The sequence below is a fragment of the Chiloscyllium plagiosum genome, unplaced genomic scaffold (genome assembly GCF_037043375.1).
Source record: "Chiloscyllium plagiosum isolate Xiang-an unplaced genomic scaffold, Cpla_swu_hap1 HiC_scaffold_50, whole genome shotgun sequence".
NCBI lineage: Eukaryota > Metazoa > Chordata > Chondrichthyes > Orectolobiformes > Hemiscylliidae > Chiloscyllium > Chiloscyllium plagiosum.
Genome location: NW_028270188.1, coordinates 50,528,227 through 50,548,887, shown reverse-complemented (window position 1 = coordinate 50,548,887; position 20,661 = coordinate 50,528,227).

Sequence of the window (20,661 nt, the reverse complement as noted above, 5' to 3'; positions counted from 1 at the left end):
GCCACGGTTTTCTGGGATGCCAGCTAGCCATGGGATACCAGTGCTGGCTGTGACAGCCGCAGTGTGTGTCCGATCAGTGCCCTTGGGGTTGGTGTGGAAGGAGTGGGGGAAGTGGACAACAGAACTGGTCACCCCATAACTGCTGTTAATTAGACGCTTCGGTCCCATTCATCCATGCCAACCAGATATCCTAAACTAATCTAGTCCCGTTTGCCAGCACTTGACCCATATCCCTCTAAACCCTTCCTATTCACCTCCCCATCCTTTTAAGTGCTGTAATTGTACCAGCCTCCACCACTTCCTCTGGCAGCTCATTCCATACACACACCACCCTCTGCGTGAAAAAAAGTGTCCCCCAGATCCATTTCCCCTCTCACTTTACACCTATGCCCTCAACTTCTGGACTCCCCCTACCCCAGGGAAAAGACCCTGGTCTATTTACTCTATTCATTACCCTTCATGATTTTATAAACCTCTATAAGGTCACCCCTCAGCCCCTGACGCTCCAGGGAAAGTGGTCCTGACGTCTCCCTATAACTCAAACCCCTCCAACTCCTGGAACGTTAGGTTTCATCACATCTTTCCTTTTCTAGGTTGTCCTGAGACACAGATATGAGCACAGACTGCATTGGCGAGAGAAATGCCAATCTGGAAAATGTAACACTTGACAGTACGTTGTGCAGCCCCCAAGCTGATGCATTCGGGCAGACAGAGATAAGTCGGTGCTAAATACCAAGATATAAACATTGCACGCTAGCCTTGTCTGATGTAGACACTTTTCCCTCATTGGCTGCTCACAAGGGCGTTTGAGAGTGCAATACTGTTACACAGACTAGGATGGGCTGAGAGTTCACCTCCTTCGTATCAGTAAAATGTGAAACCCCATCAGACAACGTGCCAGTGCTGGATGTGAGCATGCTTGGCTGACAGAGCCCAGAGCATTGGGTCACTGGAATATTATTACACGGGGAGCTGGGTGGGGAATGCTTCAGGACATCAGAGACAGGTCAGCCTGTGAAATCCCCCACCACGCTGGGGGCGAAATGACTGAATCTACTTAAGAAAGAGAAGGAGAGGAACCCAGAGGCTAAAACTGTCAAGCAGGATGGGGAGAGTACTGGAGTATGTGTTTGAATGGCTGGAACAGACCCAATGGCCTACTCCAGCTCCGCAGTGTTATTTCTCCTGAAGGAATTGCATGTCTCGTCATATTCCCCCTTTTATTTAGTCCAGAGACAGCATGGCGTTAGAGTAAAGCTCTCTCTACACTGTCCACCATCAAACATTCCCAGGACAGGGACAGCGTGGGGTTAGATACAGAGCAAAGCTCCGTCTACACTGTCCCCCATCAAACACTCTCAGGGACAGGGACAGCACGGGGTTAGATACAGAGTAAAGCTCCCTCTACACTGTCACCCCATCAAACATTCCCAGGGACAGGGACAGCACGGGGTTAGATACAGGGTAAAGCTCCCTCTACACTGTCACCCCAGGAAACATTCCCAGGACAGGGACAGTGTGGGGTTAGATACAGAAAAAATCACCCTCTACACTGTACCCCAGGAAACATTCCCAGGACAGGGACAGCGTGGGGTTAGATACAGAGCAAAGCTCCGTCTACACTGTCACCCCAGGAAACATTCCCAGGACAGGGACAGTGTGGGGTTAGATACAGAGAAAATCTCCCTCTACACTGTCACCCCAGGAAACATTCCCAGGACAGGGACAGCACGGGGTTAGACACAGGGGAAAGCTACCTCTACACTGACCCCCATCAAACACTCCCAGGGACAGGGACAGCACGGGGTTAGATACTGAGTAAAGCTCTCTCTACACTGTCCCCCCACATCAAACACTCCCAGGACAGGGACAGCACGGGGTTAGATACTGAGTAAAGCTCTCTCTACACTGTCCCTCCATCACACACTCCCAGGACAGGGACAGCACGGGGTTAGATACTGAGTAAAGCTCTCTCTACACTGTCCCCCCACATCAAACACTCCCAGGACAGGGACAGCACAAGGTTAGATACAGAGTAACGCTCACTCTACACTGTCACTCCATCAAACACTACCAGGGACAGGGACACATGGGTTAGATACAGAGCAAAGCTCCCTCTGCTCTGTCCCCGCCCCCATCAAACATTCCCAGGACAGGGACAGCACAAGGCTGGATACAGAGTAAAGCTCCTTGTTCTTGTGTTATCGGGCAATTTTCAGTTGGATGATTGGACACAAAATGGTTGGAGTAATTGAGTATTGAGGGAAAGCTGCACTAACAGAGATTTAATGCTGAGTGAGCACTGGATTGTCGGTCACTATACTAAGGGTAAGAGCTAAGGGAGTGCTGCACTGTTGGAGGGTCAGCGCTGAGGGAGTGCTACACTGTTGGAGGGTCAATGCTGAGGGAGTGTGGGCACTGTCAGGGGGTCAGCGCTGAGGGAGTGCTGCACTGTTGGAGGGTCAGCACTGAGGGAGTGCTGCACTGTGGGAGGGTCAGCGTTGAGGCAGTGCGGCACTGTGGGAGGGTCAGCATTGAGGGAGTGCTGCACTATTGGAGGGTCTGTGCTGAGCGACTGCTGCACTGTCGGAGGGTCAGTGCTAAGGGAGTGCGGCACTACTGGAGAGTCAGCGCTGAGGGACTGCTGCACTGTCGGAGGGTCAGTGCTGAGGGAGTGCTGCACTGTGGGAGGGTCAGCGATGAGGGAATGCTGCACTGTGGGAGGGTCAGCGTTGAAGGAGTGCTGCACTTTCAGAAGGTCAGCGCTGAGGGAGTGCTGCACTGTGGGAGAGACAGCGATGAGGGAATGCTGCACTGTGGGAGGGTCAGCGTTGAGGGAGTGCTGCACTGTGGGAGGGTCAGCGTTGAGGGAGTGCTGCACTGTGGGAGGGTCAGCGCTGAGGGAGTCCTGCACTGTGGGAGGGTCAGCGATGAGGGAATGCTGCACTGTGGGAGGGTCAGCGATGAGGGAATGCTGCACTGTGGGAGGGTCAGCGTTGAGGGAGTGCTGCACTGTGGGAGGGTCAGCGTTGAGGGAGTGCTGCACTGTGGGAGGGTCAGCGCTGAGGGAGTGCTGCACTGTGGGAGGGTCAGCGTTGAAGGAGTGCTGCACTTTCAGAGGGTCAGCGCAGAGGGAGTGCTGCACTGTGGAGGGTCAGCGCTGAGGGAGTGCTGCACTATCGGAGGGACAGCGCTGAGGGAGTGCTGCACTATTGGAGGGTCAGCACTGAGGGAGTGCTGCACTGTGGGAGGGTCAGCACTGAGGGAGTGCTGCACTGTGGGAGGGTCAGCGTTGAAGGAGTGCTGCACTGTGGAGGGTCAGCATTGAGGCAGTGCGGCACTATTGGAGAGTCAGCGCTGAGGGAGTGCTGCACTGTCGGAGGGTCAGTGCTAAGGGAGTGCTGCACTGTCAGAGGGTCAGCGCTGAGGGAGTGTTGCACTGTGGGAGGGTCAGCGCTGAGGGAGTGCTGCACTGTGGGAGGGTCAGCGCTGAGGGAGTGCTGCACTGTGAGAGGGTCTGCATTGAGGGAGTGCTGCACTGTCGAAAGGTCAGTGCTGAGGGAGTGCTGCACTGTTGGAGGGTCAGCGCTGAGGGAGTGCTGCACTGTGGGAGGGTCAGCACTGAGGGAGTGCTGCACTGTTGGAGGGTCAGCGCTGATGGAGTGCTGCACTTTCAGAGGGTCAGCGCTGAGGGAGTGCTGCACTGTGGAGGGTCAGCGCTGAGGGAGTGCTGCACTATTGGAGGGTCAGCGCTGATGGAGTGCTGCACTATCAAAGGGTCAGCGCTGAGGGAGTGCTGCACTGTGGGAGGGTCAGCGCTGAGGGAGTGCTGCACTGTGGGAGGGTCAGCACTGAGGGAGTGCTGCACTGTGGGAGGGTCAGCGCTGAGGGAGTGCTGCACTATTGGAGGGTCAGCGCTGAGGGAGTGCTGCACTATTGGAGGGTCAGCGCTGAGGGAGTGCTGCACTATCAAAGGGTCAGCACTGAGGGAGTGCTGCACTGTGGAGGGTCAGCGCTGAGGGAGTGCTGCACTGTGGGAGGGTCAGCGTTGAAGGAGTGCTGCACTTTCAGAGGGTCAGCGCTGAGGGAGTGCTGCACTGTGGGAGGGTCAGCGCTGAGGGAGTGCTGCACTGTGAGAGGGTCAGCATTGAGGTAGTGCTGCACTGTCGAAAGGTCAGTGCTGAGGGAGTGCTGCACTGTTGGAGGGTCAGCGCTGAGGGAGTGCTGCACTGTGGGAGGGTCAGCACTGAGGGAGTGCTGCACTGTTGGAGGGTCAGCGCTGATGGAGTGCTGCAGTGTCGGAGGATCGGCGCTAAGGGAGTGCTGCACTGTGGGAGGGTCAATGCTGAGGTAGTGCAGCACTGTAGGTGCGTCAGCGCTGAGGGAGTGCTGCACTGTGGGAGGATCAATGCTGAGGTAGTGCAGCACTGTGGAAGGGTCAGCATTGAGGGAGTGTTGCACTATCACAGGGTCAGCGCTGAGGGAGTGCTACACTGTGGGAGGGTCAGCGCTGAGTGAGTGCTACACTGAGGAAGGGTCTGCATTGAGGGAGTGCTGCACTATTGGAGGGTCTGTGCTGAGCGACTGCTGCACTGTCGGAGGGTCAGTGCTAAGGGAGTGCTGCACTGTCAGAGGATCAGTGCTGAGGGAGTGCTGCACTGTGGGAGGGTCAGTGCTGAGGGAGTGCTGCACTGTGGGAGGGTCAGCACTGAGGGAGTGCTGCACTGTGGGAGGGTCAGTGCTGAGGGAGTGCTGCACTGTGGGAGGGTCAGTGCTGAGGGAGTGCTGCCCTATCAGAGGGTCAGTGCTGAGGGAGTGCTGCCCTATCAGAGGGTCAGAGTTGAGGGAGTGCTGCACTATCGGAGGGTCAGTGCTGAGGGAGTACTGCGCTATTGGAGGGTCAGAGCTGAGGGACAGCTGCACTGTCGGAGGGTCATTGCTAAGGGAGTGCTGCACTGTTGGAGGGTCAGCGCCGAGGGAGTGCTGCACTGTGGTAGGATCAGCGTTGAGGGAGTGCTGCACTGTCGGCGGGTCAGGGCTGAGGGAGTGCTGCACTGTGGGAGGGTCAGTGTTGAGGGAGTACAGCACTGTCAGAGGGTCAGCGCTGAGTGAGTGCTGCACTTTTGGAGGATCAATGCTGAGGTAGTGCAGCACTGTGGGAGGGTCAGTGCTGAGGGAGTGCTGCACTGTGGGAGGGTCAGCACTGAGGGAGTGCTGCACTGTTGGAGGGTCAGCGCTGAGGGAGTGCTGCACTGTGGGAGGGTCAGCACTGAGGGAGTGCTGCACTGTTGGAGGGTCAGCGCTGATGGAGTGCTGCAGTGTCGGAGGATCGGCGCTAAGGGAGTGCTGCACTGTGGGAGGGTCAATGCTGAGGTAGTGCAGCACTGTAGGTGCGTCAGCGCTGAGGGAGTGCTGCACTGTGGGAGGATCAATGCTGAGGTAGTGCAGCACTGTGGAAGGGTCAGCATTGAGGGAGTGTTGCACTATCACAGGGTCAGCGCTGAGGGAGTGCTACACTGTGGGAGGGTCAGCGCTGAGTGAGTGCTACACTGTGGAAGGGTCTGCATTGAGGGAGTGCTGCACTATTGGAGGGTCTGTGCTGAGCGACTGCTGCACTGTCGGAGGGTCAGTGCTAAGGGAGTGCTGCACTGTCAGAGGGTCAGTGCTGAGGGAGTGCTGCACTGTGGGAGGGTCAGTGCTGAGGGAGTGCTGCACTGTGGGAGGGTCAGCGTTGAGGCAGTGCGGCACTACTGGAGAGTCAGCGCTGAGGGACTGCTGCACTGTCGGAGGGTCAGTGCTGAGGGAGTGCTGCACTGTGGGAGGGTCAGCGATGAGGGAATGCTGCACTGTGGGAGGGTCAGCGTTGAAGGAGTGCTGCACTTTCAGAGGGTCAGCGCTGAGGGAGTGCTGCACTGTGGGAGAGACAGCGATGAGGGAATGCTGCACTGTTGGAGGGTCAGCGTTGAGGGAGTGCTGCACTGTGGGAGGGTCAGCGCTGAAGGAGTGCTGCACTGTGTACGGTCAGCGATGAGGGAATGCTGCACTGTGGGAGGGTCAGCGATGAGGGAATGCTGCACTGTGGGAGGGTCAGCGTTGAGGGAGTGCTGCACTGTGGGAGGGTCAGCGTTGAGGGAGTGCTGCACTGTGGGAGGGTCAGCGCTGAGGGAGTGCTGCACTGTGGGAGGGTCAGCGTTGAAGGAGTGCTGCACTTTCAGAGGGTCAGCGCAGAGGGAGTGCTGCACTGTGGAGGGTCAGCGCTGAGGGAGTGCTGCACTATCGGAGGGACAGCGCTGAGGGAGTGCTGCACTATTGGAGGGTCAGCACTGAGGGAGTGCTGCACTGTGGGAGGGTCAGCACTGAGGGAGTGCTGCACTGTGGGAGGGTCAGCGTTGAAGGAGTGCTGCACTGTGGAGGGTCAGCGTTGAGGCAGTGCGGCACTATTGGAGAGTCAGCGCTGAGGGAGTGCTGCACTGTCGGAGGGTCAGTGCTAAGGGAGTGCTGCACTGTCAGAGGGTCAGCGCTGAGGGAGTGTTGCACTGTGGGAGGGTCAGCGCTGAGGGAGTGCTGCACTGTGGGAGGGTCAGCGTTGAAGGAGTGCTGCACTTTCAGAAGGTCAGCGCTGAGGGAGTGCTGCACTGTGGGAGAGACAGCGATGAGGGAATGCTGCACTGTGGGAGGGTCAGCGTTGAGGGAGTGCTGCACTGTGGGAGGGTCAGCGTTGAGGGAGTGCTGCACTGTGGGAGGGTCAGCGCTGAGGGAGTCCTGCACTGTGGGAGGGTCAGCGATGAGGGAATGCTGCACTGTGGGAGAGTCAGCGATGAGGGAATGCTGCACTGTGGGAGGGTCAGCGTTGAGGGAGTGCTGCACTGTGGGAGGGTCAGCGTTGAGGGAGTGCTGCACTGTGGGATGGTCAGCGCTGAGGGAGTGCTGCACTGTGGGAGGGTCAGCGTTGAAGGAGTGCTGCACTTTCAGAGGGTCAGCGCAGAGGGAGTGCTGCACTATTGGAGGGTCAGCGCTGAGGGAGTGCTGCACTATTGGAGGGTCAGCGCTGAGGGAGTGCTGCACTATCAAAGGGTCAGCACTGAGGGAGTGCTGCACTGTGGAGGGTCAGCGCTGAGGGAGTGCTGCACTGTGGGAGGGTCAGCGTTGAAGGAGTGCTGCACTTTCAGAGGGTCAGCGCTGAGGGAGTGCTGCACTGTGGGAGGGTCAGCGCTGAGGGAGTGCTGCACTGTGAGAGGGTCAGCATTGAGGTAGTGCTGCACTGTCGAAAGGTCAGTGCTGAGGGAGTGCTGCACTGTTGGAGGGTCAGCGCTGAGGGAGTGCTGCACTGTGGGAGGGTCAGCACTGAGGGAGTGCTGCACTGTTGGAGGGTCAGCGCTGATGGAGTGCTGCAGTGTCGGAGGATCGGCGCTAAGGGAGTGCTGCACTGTGGGAGGGTCAATGCTGAGGTAGTGCAGCACTGTAGGTGCGTCAGCGCTGAGGGAGTGCTGCACTGTGGGAGGATCAATGCTGAGGTAGTGCAGCACTGTGGAAGGGTCAGCATTGAGGGAGTGTTGCACTATCACAGGGTCAGCGCTGAGGGAGTGCTACACTGTGGGAGGGTCAGCGCTGAGTGAGTGCTACACTGAGGAAGGGTCTGCATTGAGGGAGTGCTGCACTATTGGAGGGTCTGTGCTGAGCGACTGCTGCACTGTCGGAGGGTCAGTGCTAAGGGAGTGCTGCACTGTCAGAGGATCAGTGCTGAGGGAGTGCTGCACTGTGGGAGGGTCAGTGCTGAGGGAGTGCTGCACTGTGGGAGGGTCAGCACTGAGGGAGTGCTGCACTGTGGGAGGGTCAGTGCTGAGGGAGTGCTGCACTGTGGGAGGGTCAGTGCTGAGGGAGTGCTGCCCTATCAGAGGGTCAGTGCTGAGGGAGTGCTGCCCTATCAGAGGGTCAGAGTTGAGGGAGTGCTGCACTATCGGAGGGTCAGTGCTGAGGGAGTACTGCGCTATTGGAGGGTCAGAGCTGAGGGACAGCTGCACTGTCGGAGGGTCATTGCTAAGGGAGTGCTGCACTGTTGGAGGGTCAGCGCCGAGGGAGTGCTGCACTGTGGTAGGATCAGCGTTGAGGGAGTGCTGCACTGTCGGCGGGTCAGGGCTGAGGGAGTGCTGCACTGTGGGAGGGTCAGTGTTGAGGGAGTACAGCACTGTCAGAGGGTCAGCGCTGAGTGAGTGCTGCACTTTTGGAGGATCAATGCTGAGGTAGTGCAGCACTGTGGGAGGGTCAGTGCTGAGGGAGTGCTGCACTGTGGGAGGGTCAGCACTGAGGGAGTGCTGCACTGTTGGAGGGTCAGCGCTGAGGGAGTGCTGCACTGTGGGAGGGTCAGCACTGAGGGAGTGCTGCACTGTTGGAGGGTCAGCGCTGATGGAGTGCTGCAGTGTCGGAGGATCGGCGCTAAGGGAGTGCTGCACTGTGGGAGGGTCAATGCTGAGGTAGTGCAGCACTGTAGGTGCGTCAGCGCTGAGGGAGTGCTGCACTGTGGGAGGATCAATGCTGAGGTAGTGCAGCACTGTGGAAGGGTCAGCATTGAGGGAGTGTTGCACTATCACAGGGTCAGCGCTGAGGGAGTGCTACACTGTGGGAGGGTCAGCGCTGAGTGAGTGCTACACTGTGGAAGGGTCTGCATTGAGGGAGTGCTGCACTATTGGAGGGTCTGTGCTGAGCGACTGCTGCACTGTCGGAGGGTCAGTGCTAAGGGAGTGCTGCACTGTCAGAGGGTCAGTGCTGAGGGAGTGCTGCACTGTGGGAGGGTCAGTGCTGAGGGAGTGCTGCACTGTGGGAGGGTCAGCGTTGAGGCAGTGCGGCACTACTGGAGAGTCAGCGCTGAGGGACTGCTGCACTGTCGGAGGGTCAGTGCTGAGGGAGTGCTGCACTGTGGGAGGGTCAGCGATGAGGGAATGCTGCACTGTGGGAGGGTCAGCGTTGAAGGAGTGCTGCACTTTCAGAGGGTCAGCGCTGAGGGAGTGCTGCACTGTGGGAGAGACAGCGATGAGGGAATGCTGCACTGTTGGAGGGTCAGCGTTGAGGGAGTGCTGCACTGTGGGAGGGTCAGCGCTGAAGGAGTGCTGCACTGTGTACGGTCAGCGATGAGGGAATGCTGCACTGTGGGAGGGTCAGCGATGAGGGAATGCTGCACTGTGGGAGGGTCAGCGTTGAGGGAGTGCTGCACTGTGGGAGGGTCAGCGTTGAGGGAGTGCTGCACTGTGGGAGGGTCAGCGCTGAGGGAGTGCTGCACTGTGGGAGGGTCAGCGTTGAAGGAGTGCTGCACTTTCAGAGGGTCAGCGCAGAGGGAGTGCTGCACTGTGGAGGGTCAGCGCTGAGGGAGTGCTGCACTATCGGAGGGACAGCGCTGAGGGAGTGCTGCACTATTGGAGGGTCAGCACTGAGGGAGTGCTGCACTGTGGGAGGGTCAGCACTGAGGGAGTGCTGCACTGTGGGAGGGTCAGCGTTGAAGGAGTGCTGCACTGTGGAGGGTCAGCGTTGAGGCAGTGCGGCACTATTGGAGAGTCAGCGCTGAGGGAGTGCTGCACTGTCGGAGGGTCAGTGCTAAGGGAGTGCTGCACTGTCAGAGGGTCAGCGCTGAGGGAGTGTTGCACTGTGGGAGGGTCAGCGCTGAGGGAGTGCTGCACTGTGGGAGGGTCAGCGTTGAAGGAGTGCTGCACTTTCAGAAGGTCAGCGCTGAGGGAGTGCTGCACTGTGGGAGAGACAGCGATGAGGGAATGCTGCACTGTGGGAGGGTCAGCGTTGAGGGAGTGCTGCACTGTGGGAGGGTCAGCGTTGAGGGAGTGCTGCACTGTGGGAGGGTCAGCGCTGAGGGAGTCCTGCACTGTGGGAGGGTCAGCGATGAGGGAATGCTGCACTGTGGGAGAGTCAGCGATGAGGGAATGCTGCACTGTGGGAGGGTCAGCGTTGAGGGAGTGCTGCACTGTGGGAGGGTCAGCGTTGAGGGAGTGCTGCACTGTGGGATGGTCAGCGCTGAGGGAGTGCTGCACTGTGGGAGGGTCAGCGTTGAAGGAGTGCTGCACTTTCAGAGGGTCAGCGCAGAGGGAGTGCTGCACTGTGGAGGGTCAGCGCTGAGGGAGTGCTGCACTATCGGAGGGACAGCGCTGAGGGAGTGCTGCACTATTGGAGGGTCAGCACTGAGGGAGTGCTGCACTGTGGGAGGGTCAGCACTGAGGGAGTGCTGCACTGTGGGAGGGTCAGCGTTGAAGGAGTGCTGCACTGTGGAGGGTCAGCATTGAGGCAGTGCGGCACTATTGGAGAGTCAGCGCTGAGGGAGTGCTGCACTGTCGGAGGGTCAGTGCTAAGGGAGTGCTGCACTGTCAGAGGGTCAGCGCTGAGGGAGTGTTGCACTGTGGGAGGGTCAGCGCTGAGGGAGTGCTGCACTGTGGGAGGGTCAGCGCTGAGGGAGTGCTGCACTGTGAGAGGGTCTGCATTGAGGGAGTGCTGCACTGTCGAAAGGTCAGTGCTGAGGGAGTGCTGCACTGTTGGAGGGTCAGCGCTGAGGGAGTGCTGCACTGTGGGAGGGTCAGCACTGAGGGAGTGCTGCACTGTTGGAGGGTCAGCGCTGATGGAGTGCTGCACTTTCAGAGGGTCAGCGCTGAGGGAGTGCTGCACTGTGGAGGGTCAGCGCTGAGGGAGTGCTGCACTATTGGAGGGTCAGCGCTGATGGAGTGCTGCACTATCAAAGGGTCAGCGCTGAGGGAGTGCTGCACTGTGGGAGGGTCAGCGCTGAGGGAGTGCTGCACTGTGGGAGGGTCAGCACTGAGGGAGTGCTGCACTGTGGGAGGGTCAGCGCTGAGGGAGTGCTGCACTATTGGAGGGTCAGCGCTGAGGGAGTGCTGCACTATTGGAGGGTCAGCGCTGAGGGAGTGCTGCACTATCAAAGGGTCAGCACTGAGGGAGTGCTGCACTGTGGAGGGTCAGCGCTGAGGGAGTGCTGCACTGTGGGAGGGTCAGCGTTGAAGGAGTGCTGCACTTTCAGAGGGTCAGCGCTGAGGGAGTGCTGCACTGTGGGAGGGTCAGCGCTGAGGGAGTGCTGCACTGTGAGAGGGTCAGCATTGAGGGAGTGCTGCACTGTCGAAAGGTCAGTGCTGAGGGAGTGCTGCACTGTTGGAGGGTCAGCGCTGAGGGAGTGCTGCACTGTGGGAGGGTCAGCACTGAGGGAGTGCTGCACTGTTGGAGGGTCAGCGCTGATGGAGTGCTGCAGTGTCGGAGGATCGGCGCTAAGGGAGTGCTGCACTGTGGGAGGGTCAATGCTGAGGTAGTGCAGCACTGTAGGTGCGTCAGCGCTGAGGGAGTGCTGCACTGTGGGAGGATCAATGCTGAGGTAGTGCAGCACTGTGGAAGGGTCAGCATTGAGGGAGTGTTGCACTATCACAGGGTCAGCGCTGAGGGAGTGCTACACTGTGGGAGGGTCAGCGCTGAGTGAGTGCTACACTGAGGAAGGGTCTGCATTGAGGGAGTGCTGCACTATTGGAGGGTCTGTGCTGAGCGACTGCTGCACTGTCGGAGGGTCAGTGCTAAGGGAGTGCTGCACTGTCAGAGGATCAGTGCTGAGGGAGTGCTGCACTGTGGGAGGGTCAGTGCTGAGGGAGTGCTGCACTGTGGGAGGGTCAGCACTGAGGGAGTGCTGCACTGTGGGAGGGTCAGTGCTGAGGGAGTGCTGCACTGTGGGAGGGTCAGTGCTGAGGGAGTGCTGCCCTATCAGAGGGTCAGTGCTGAGGGAGTGCTGCCCTATCAGAGGGTCAGAGTTGAGGGAGTGCTGCACTATCGGAGGGTCAGTGCTGAGGGAGTACTGCGCTATTGGAGGGTCAGAGCTGAGGGACAGCTGCACTGTCGGAGGGTCATTGCTAAGGGAGTGCTGCACTGTTGGAGGGTCAGCGCCGAGGGAGTGCTGCACTGTGGTAGGATCAGCGTTGAGGGAGTGCTGCACTGTCGGCGGGTCAGGGCTGAGGGAGTGCTGCACTGTTGGAGGGTCAGCACTGAGGGAGTGCTGCACTGTGGGAGGGTCAGTGTTGAGGGAGTACAGCACTGTCAGAGGGTCAGCGCTGAGTGAGTGCTGCACTTTTGGAGGATCAATGCTGAGGTAGTGCAGCACTGTGGGAGGGTCAGTGCTGAGGGAGTGCTGCACTGTGGGAGGGTCAGCACTGAGGGAGTGCTGCACTGTTGGAGGGTCAGCGCTGAGGGAGTGCTGCACTGTGGGAGGGTCAGCACTGAGGGAGTGCTGCACTGTTGGAGGGTCAGCGCTGATGGAGTGCTGCAGTGTCGGAGGATCGGCGCTAAGGGAGTGCTGCACTGTGGGAGGGTCAATGCTGAGGTAGTGCAGCACTGTAGGTGCGTCAGCGCTGAGGGAGTGCTGCACTGTGGGAGGATCAATGCTGAGGTAGTGCAGCACTGTGGAAGGGTCAGCATTGAGGGAGTGTTGCACTATCACAGGGTCAGCGCTGAGGGAGTGCTACACTGTGGGAGGGTCAGCGCTGAGTGAGTGCTACACTGTGGAAGGGTCTGCATTGAGGGAGTGCTGCACTATTGGAGGGTCTGTGCTGAGCGACTGCTGCACTGTCGGAGGGTCAGTGCTAAGGGAGTGCTGCACTGTCAGAGGGTCAGTGCTGAGGGAGTGCTGCACTGTGGGAGGGTCAGTGCTGAGGGAGTGCTGCACTGTGGGAGGGTCAGCGTTGAGGCAGTGCGGCACTACTGGAGAGTCAGCGCTGAGGGACTGCTGCACTGTCGGAGGGTCAGTGCTGAGGGAGTGCTGCACTGTGGGAGGGTCAGCGATGAGGGAATGCTGCACTGTGGGAGGGTCAGCGTTGAAGGAGTGCTGCACTTTCAGAGGGTCAGCGCTGAGGGAGTGCTGCACTGTGGGAGAGACAGCGATGAGGGAATGCTGCACTGTTGGAGGGTCAGCGTTGAGGGAGTGCTGCACTGTGGGAGGGTCAGCGCTGAAGGAGTGCTGCACTGTGTACGGTCAGCGATGAGGGAATGCTGCACTGTGGGAGGGTCAGCGATGAGGGAATGCTGCACTGTGGGAGGGTCAGCGTTGAGGGAGTGCTGCACTGTGGGAGGGTCAGCGTTGAGGGAGTGCTGCACTGTGGGAGGGTCAGCGCTGAGGGAGTGCTGCACTGTGGGAGGGTCAGCGTTGAAGGAGTGCTGCACTTTCAGAGGGTCAGCGCAGAGGGAGTGCTGCACTGTGGAGGGTCAGCGCTGAGGGAGTGCTGCACTATCGGAGGGACAGCGCTGAGGGAGTGCTGCACTATTGGAGGGTCAGCACTGAGGGAGTGCTGCACTGTGGGAGGGTCAGCACTGAGGGAGTGCTGCACTGTGGGAGGGTCAGCGTTGAAGGAGTGCTGCACTGTGGAGGGTCAGCGTTGAGGCAGTGCGGCACTATTGGAGAGTCAGCGCTGAGGGAGTGCTGCACTGTCGGAGGGTCAGTGCTAAGGGAGTGCTGCACTGTCAGAGGGTCAGCGCTGAGGGAGTGTTGCACTGTGGGAGGGTCAGCGCTGAGGGAGTGCTGCACTGTGGGAGGGTCAGCGCTGAGGGAGTGCTGCACTGTGAGAGGGTCAGCATTGAGGGAGTGCTGCACTGTCGAAAGGTCAGTGCTGAGGGAGTGCTGCACTGTTGGAGGGTCAGCGCTGAGGGAGTGCTGCACTGTGGGAGGGTCAGCACTGAGGGAGTGCTGCACTGTTGGAGGGTCAGCGCTGATGGAGTGCTGCACTTTCAGAGGGTCAGCGCTGAGGGAGTGCTGCACTGTTGAGGGTCAGCGCTGAGGGAGTGCTGCACTATTGGAGGGTCAGCGCTGAGGGAGTGCTGCACTGTCAAAGGGTCAGCGCTGAGGGAGTGCTGCACTATTGGAGGGTCAGCGCTGAGGGAGTGCTGCACTATCAAAGGGTCAGCACTGAGGGAGTGCTGCACTGTGGAGGGTCAGCGCTGAGGGAGTGCTGCACTGTGGGAGGGTCAGCGTTGAAGGAGTGCTGCACTTTCAGAGGGTCAGCGCTGAGGGAGTGCTGCACTGTGGGAGGGTCAGCGCTGAGGGAGTGCTGCACTGTGAGAGGGTCAGCATTGAGGGAGTGCTGCACTGTGAGAGGGTCAGCATTGAGGGAGTGCTGCACTGTTGGAGGGTCAGCGCTGAGGGAGTGCTGCACTGTGGGAGGGTCAGCGCTGAGGGAGTGCTGCACTGTGAGAGGGTCAGCATTGAGGGAGTGCTGCACTATTGGAGGGTCTGTGCTGAGCGACTGCTGCACTGTCGGAGGGTCAGTGCTAAGGGAGTGCTGCACTGTCAGAGGGTCAGTGCTGAGGGAGTGCTGCACTGTGGGAGGGTCAGTGCTGAGGGAGTGCTGCACTGTGGGAGGGTCAGCACTGAGGGAGTGCTGCACTGTGGGAGGGTCAGTGCTGAGGGAGTGCTGCACTGTGGGAGGGTCAGTGCTGAGGGAGTGCTGCCCTATCAGAGGGTCAGTGCTGAGGGAGTGCTGCCCTATCAGAGGGTCAGAGTTGAGGGAGTGCTGCACTATCGGAGGGTCAGTGCTGAGGGAGTACTGCGCTATTGGAGGGTCAGAGCTGAGGGACAGCTGCACTGTCGGAGGGTCATTGCTAAGGGAGTGCTGCACTGTTGGAGGGTCAGCGCCGAGGGAGTGCTGCACTGTGGTAGGATCAGCGTTGAGGGAGTGCTGCACTGTCGGCGGGTCAGGGCTGAGGGAGTGCTGCACTGTTGGAGGGTCAGCACTGAGGGAGTGCTGCACTGTGGGAGGGTCAGTGTTGAGGGAGTACAGCACTGTCAGAGGGTCAGCGCTGAGTGAGTGCTGCACTTTTGGAGGATCAATGCTGAGGTAGTGCAGCACTGTGGGAGGGTCAGTGCTGAGGGAGTGCTGCACTGTGGGAGGGTCAGCACTGAGGGAGTGCTGCACTGTTGGAGGGTCAGCGCTGAGGGAGTGCTGCACTGTGGGAGGGTCAGCACTGAGGGAGTGCTGCACTGTTGGAGGGTCAGCGCTGATGGAGTGCTGCAGTGTCGGAGGATCGGCGCTAAGGGAGTGCTGCACTGTGGGAGGGTCAATGCTGAGGTAGTGCAGCACTGTAGGTGCGTCAGCGCTGAGGGAGTGCTGCACTGTGGGAGGATCAATGCTGAGGTAGTGCAGCACTGTGGAAGGGTCAGCATTGAGGGAGTGTTGCACTATCACAGGGTCAGCGCTGAGGGAGTGCTACACTGTGGGAGGGTCAGCGCTGAGTGAGTGCTACACTGTGGAAGGGTCTGCATTGAGGGAGTGCTGCACTATTGGAGGGTCTGTGCTGAGCGACTGCTGCACTGTCGGAGGGTCAGTGCTAAGGGAGTGCTGCACTGTCAGAGGGTCAGTGCTGAGGGAGTGCTGCACTGTGGGAGGGTCAGTGCTGAGGGAGTGCTGCACTGTGGGAGGGTCAGCGTTGAGGCAGTGCGGCACTACTGGAGAGTCAGCGCTGAGGGACTGCTGCACTGTCGGAGGGTCAGTGCTGAGGGAGTGCTGCACTGTGGGAGGGTCAGCGATGAGGGAATGCTGCACTGTGGGAGGGTCAGCGTTGAAGGAGTGCTGCACTTTCAGAGGGTCAGCGCTGAGGGAGTGCTGCACTGTGGGAGAGACAGCGATGAGGGAATGCTGCACTGTTGGAGGGTCAGCGTTGAGGGAGTGCTGCACTGTGGGAGGGTCAGCGCTGAAGGAGTGCTGCACTGTGTACGGTCAGCGATGAGGGAATGCTGCACTGTGGGAGGGTCAGCGATGAGGGAATGCTGCACTGTGGGAGGGTCAGCGTTGAGGGAGTGCTGCACTGTGGGAGGGTCAGCGTTGAGGGAGTGCTGCACTGTGGGAGGGTCAGCGCTGAGGGAGTGCTGCACTGTGGGAGGGTCAGCGTTGAAGGAGTGCTGCACTTTCAGAGGGTCAGCGCAGAGGGAGTGCTGCACTGTGGAGGGTCAGCGCTGAGGGAGTGCTGCACTATCGGAGGGACAGCGCTGAGGGAGTGCTGCACTATTGGAGGGTCAGCACTGAGGGAGTGCTGCACTGTGGGAGGGTCAGCACTGAGGGAGTGCTGCACTGTGGGAGGGTCAGCGTTGAAGGAGTGCTGCACTGTGGAGGGTCAGCGTTGAGGCAGTGCGGCACTATTGGAGAGTCAGCGCTGAGGGAGTGCTGCACTGTCGGAGGGTCAGTGCTAAGGGAGTGCTGCACTGTCAGAGGGTCAGCGCTGAGGGAGTGTTGCACTGTGGGAGGGTCAGCGCTGAGGGAGTGCTGCACTGTGGGAGGGTCAGCGCTGAGGGAGTGCTGCACTGTGAGAGGGTCAGCATTGAGGGAGTGCTGCACTGTCGAAAGGTCAGTGCTGAGGGAGTGCTGCACTGTTGGAGGGTCAGCGCTGAGGGAGTGCTGCACTGTGGGAGGGTCAGCACTGAGGGAGTGCTGCACTGTTGGAGGGTCAGCGCTGATGGAGTGCTGCACTTTCAGAGGGTCAGCGCTGAGGGAGTGCTGCACTGTTGAGGGTCAGCGCTGAGGGAGTGCTGCACTATTGGAGGGTCAGCGCTGAGGGAGTGCTGCACTATCAAAGGGTCAGCGCTGAGGGAGTGCTGCACTATTGGAGGGTCAGCGCTGAGGGAGTGCTGCACTATCAAAGGGTCAGCACTGAGGGAGTGCTGCACTGTGGAGGGTCAGCGCTGAGGGAGTGCTGCACTGTGGGAGGGTCAGCGTTGAAGGAGTGCTGCACTTTCAGAGGGTCAGCGCTGAGGGAGTGCTGCACTGTGGGAGGGTCAGCGCTGAGGGAGTGCTGCACTGTGAGAGGGTCAGCATTGAGGGAGTGCTGCACTGTGAGAGGGTCAGCATTGAGGGAGTGCTGCACTGTTGGAGGGTCAGCGCTGAGGGAGTGCTGCACTGTGGGAGGGTCAGCACTGAGGGAGTGATGCACTGTTGGAGGGTCAGCGCTGATGGAGTGCTGCAGTGTCGGAGGATCGGCGCTAAGGGAGTGCTGCACTGTGGGAGGGTCAATGCTGAGGTAGTGCAGCACTGTAGGTGCGTCAGCGCTGAGGGAGTGCTGCACTGTGGGAGGATCAATGCTGAGGTAGTGCAGCACTGTGGAAGGGTCAGCATTGAGGGAGTGTTGCACTATCACAGGGTCAGCGCTGAGGGAGTGCTACACTGTGGGAGGGTCAGCGCTGAGTGAGTGCTACACTGTGGAAGGGTCTGCATTGAGGGAGTGCTGCACTATTGGAGGGTCTGTGCTGAGCGACTGCTGCACTGTCGGAGGGTCAGTGCTAAGGGAGTGCTGCACTGTCAGAGGGTCAGTGCTGAGGGAGTGCTGCACTGTGGGAGGGTCAGTGCTGAGGGAGTGCTGCACTGTGGGAGGGTCAGCACTGAGGGAGTGCTGCACTGTGGGAGGGTCAGTGCTGAGGGAGTGCTGCACTGTGGGAGGGTCAGTGCTGAGGGAGTGCTGCCCTATCAGAGGGTCAGTGCTGAGGGAGTGCTGCCCTATCAGAGGGTCAGAGTTGAGGGAGTGCTGCACTATCGGAGGGTCAGTGCTGAGGGAGTACTGCGCTATTGGAGGGTCAGAGCTGAGGGACAGCTGCACTGTGGGAGGGTCATTGCTAAGGGAGTGCTGCACTGTTGGAGGGTCAGCGCCGAGGGAGTGCTGCACTGTGGTAGGATCAGCGTTGAGGGAGTGCTGCACTGTCGGCGGGTCAGGGCTGAGGGAGTGCTGCACTGTTGGAGGGTCAGCACTGAGGGAGTGCTGCACTGTGGGAGGGTCAGTGCTGAGGGAGTGCTGCACTGTGGGAGGGTCAGCACTGAGGGAGTGCTGCACTGTTGGAGGGTCAGCGCTGAGGGAGTGCTGCACTGTGGGAGGGTCAGCACTGAGGGAGTGCTGCACTGTTGGAGGGTCAGCGCTGATGGAGTGCTGCAGTGTCGGAGGATCGGCGCTAAGGGAGTGCTGCACTGTGGGAGGGTCAATGCTGAGGTAGTGCAGCACTGTAGGTGCGTCAGCGCTGAGGGAGTGCTGCACTGTGGGAGGATCAATGCTGAGGTAGTGCAGCACTGTGGAAGGGTCAGCATTGAGGGAGTGTTGCACTATCACAGGGTCAGCGCTGAGGGAGTGCTACACTGTGGGAGGGTCAGCGCTGAGTGAGTGCTACACTGTGGAAGGGTCTGCATTGAGGGAGTGCTGCACTATTGGAGGGTCTGTGCTGAGCGACTGCTGCACTGTCGGAGGGTCAGTGCTAAGGGAGTGCTGCACTGTCAGAGGGTCAGTGCTGAGGGAGTGCTGCACTGTGGGAGGGTCAGTGCTGAGGGAGTGCTGCACTGTGGGAGGGTCAGCACTGAGGGAGTGCTGCACTGTGGGAGGGTCAGTGCTGAGGGAGTGCTGCACTGTGGGAGGGTCAGTGCTGAGGGAGTGCTGCCCTATCAGAGGGTCAGTGCTGAGGGAGTGCTGCCCTATCAGAGGGTCAGAGTTGAGGGAGTGCTGCACTATCGGAGGGTCAGTGCTGAGGGAGTACTGCGCTATTGGAGGGTCAGAGCTGAGGGACAGCTGCACTGTCGGAGGGTCATTGCTAAGGGAGTGCTGCACTGTTGGAGGGTCAGCGCCAAGGGAGTGCTGCACTGTGGTAGGATCAGCATTGAGGGAGTGCTGCACTGTCGGCGGGTCAGGGCTGAGGGAGTGCTGCACTGTTGGAGGGTCAGCACTGAGGGAGTGCTGCACTGTGGGAGGGTCAGTGTTGAGGGAGTACAGCACTGTCAGAGGGTCAGCGCTGAGTGAGTTCTGCACTTTTGGAGGATCAATGCTGAGGTAGTGCAGCACTGTGGGAGGGTCAGTGCTGAGGGAGTGTTACACTGTGAGGGTCAACGCTGTAGGGGTGCTGCACTATTGGAGGGACAGCGCTGAGGGAGTGCTGCACTATCGGAGGGACAGCGCTGAGGGACTGCTGCACTGTGGGAGGGTCAGCATTGAGGGAGTGCAGCACTGTGGGAGGGTCAGCGCTGAGAGACTGCTGCACTGTCAGAGGGTCAGCGCTGAGGGAGTGCAGCACTGTGGGAGGGTCAGCGCTGAGAGAGTGCTGCCCTATCAGAGGGTCAGCGCTGAGGGAGTGCTGCCCTATCAGAGGGTCAGCGCTGAGGGAGTGCTGCCCTATCAGAGGGTCAGCGCTGAGGGAGTGCTGCCCTATCAGAGGGTCAGCACTGAGGTAGTGCTGCATTGGCGGAGGTTCAGCGCTGAGGGATTGCTGCACTATCAGAGGTTCGGCGCTGAGGGACTGCTGCACAGTCGAAGGGTCAGCGCTGAGGGACTGCTGCACTATCAGAGGGTCAGCGCTGAGAGAGTGCTGCACTGTTGGAGGGTCAGCACTGAGGGACTGCTGCACTATCAGAGGGTCAGCGCTGAGAGAGTGCTGCACTGTTGGAGGGTCAGCACTGAGGGAGTGCTACACTGTGGGAGGGTCAGCGTTGAGGGAGTGCTGCGCTATCGGTGGGTCATTGCTAAGGGAGTGCTGCACTGTCGGAGGGACAGCGCTAAGGGAGTGCTGCACTATTGGAGTGTCAGCGCTGAGGGAGTGCAGCACTGTCGGAGGGTCAGCGCTGAGGGAGTGCTGCACTGTGAGAAGGTCAGCGTTGAGGGAGTGCTGCACGATCGGAGGGTCAGTGCTGAGGGAGTACTGCACTATTGGAGGGTCAGAGCTGAGGGACAGCTGCACTGTCGGAGGGTCATTGCTAAGGGAGTGCTGCACTGTTGGAGGGTCAGCGCCGAGGGAGAGGTGCACTGTGGTAGGATCAGCGTTGAGGGAGTGCTGCACTGTCGGCGGGTCAGGGCTGAGGGAGTGCTGCACTGTTGGAGGGTCAGCACTGAGGGAGTGCTGCACTGTGGGAGGGTCAGTGTTGAGGGAGTACAGCACTGTCAGAGGGTCAGCGCTGAGTGAGTGCTGCACTGTTGGAGGTTCAATGCTGAAGTAGTGCAGCACTGTGGGAGGGTCAGCATTGAGGGAGTGCTACACTGTGGGAGGGTCAGCGCTGAGGGAGTGCTGCACTATCAGAGGGTCAGCGCTGAGGGAGTGCAGCACTGTGGGAGGGTCAGCGCTGAGGGAGTGCTGCACTATCAGAGGGTCAGCGCTGAGGGAGTGCAGCACTGTGGGAGGGTCAGCGCTGAGGGAGTGCAGCACTATCAGAGGGTCAGCGCTGAGGGAGTGCAGCACTGTGGGAGGGTCAGCGCTGAGGGAGTGCTGCACTATCAGAGGGTCAGCACTGAGAGACTGCTGCACTGTCAGAGGGTCAGTGCTGAGGTAGTGCTGCACTGTGGGAGGGTCAGCGCTGAGGGAGTGCTGCACTGTGGGTGGGTCAGCGTTGATCGAGTGCTGCACTGTGGGAGTGTCAGCGTTGAGGGAGTGCTGCACTATCAGAGGGTCAGCACTGAGGGAGTGCTACACTATCAGAGGGTCAGCGCTGAGGGACTGCTGCACTGTGGGAGGGTCAGCGCTGAGGGAGTGCTGCACTATCAGAGGGTCAGCGCTGAGGGAGTGCTACACTATCAGAGGGTCAGCGCTGAGGGACTGCTGCACTGTGCGAGGGTCAGCGCTGCGGGAGTGCTGCACTGTGGGAGGGTCAATGCTGAGGTAGTGCAACACTATTAGAAGGTCAGTGCCGA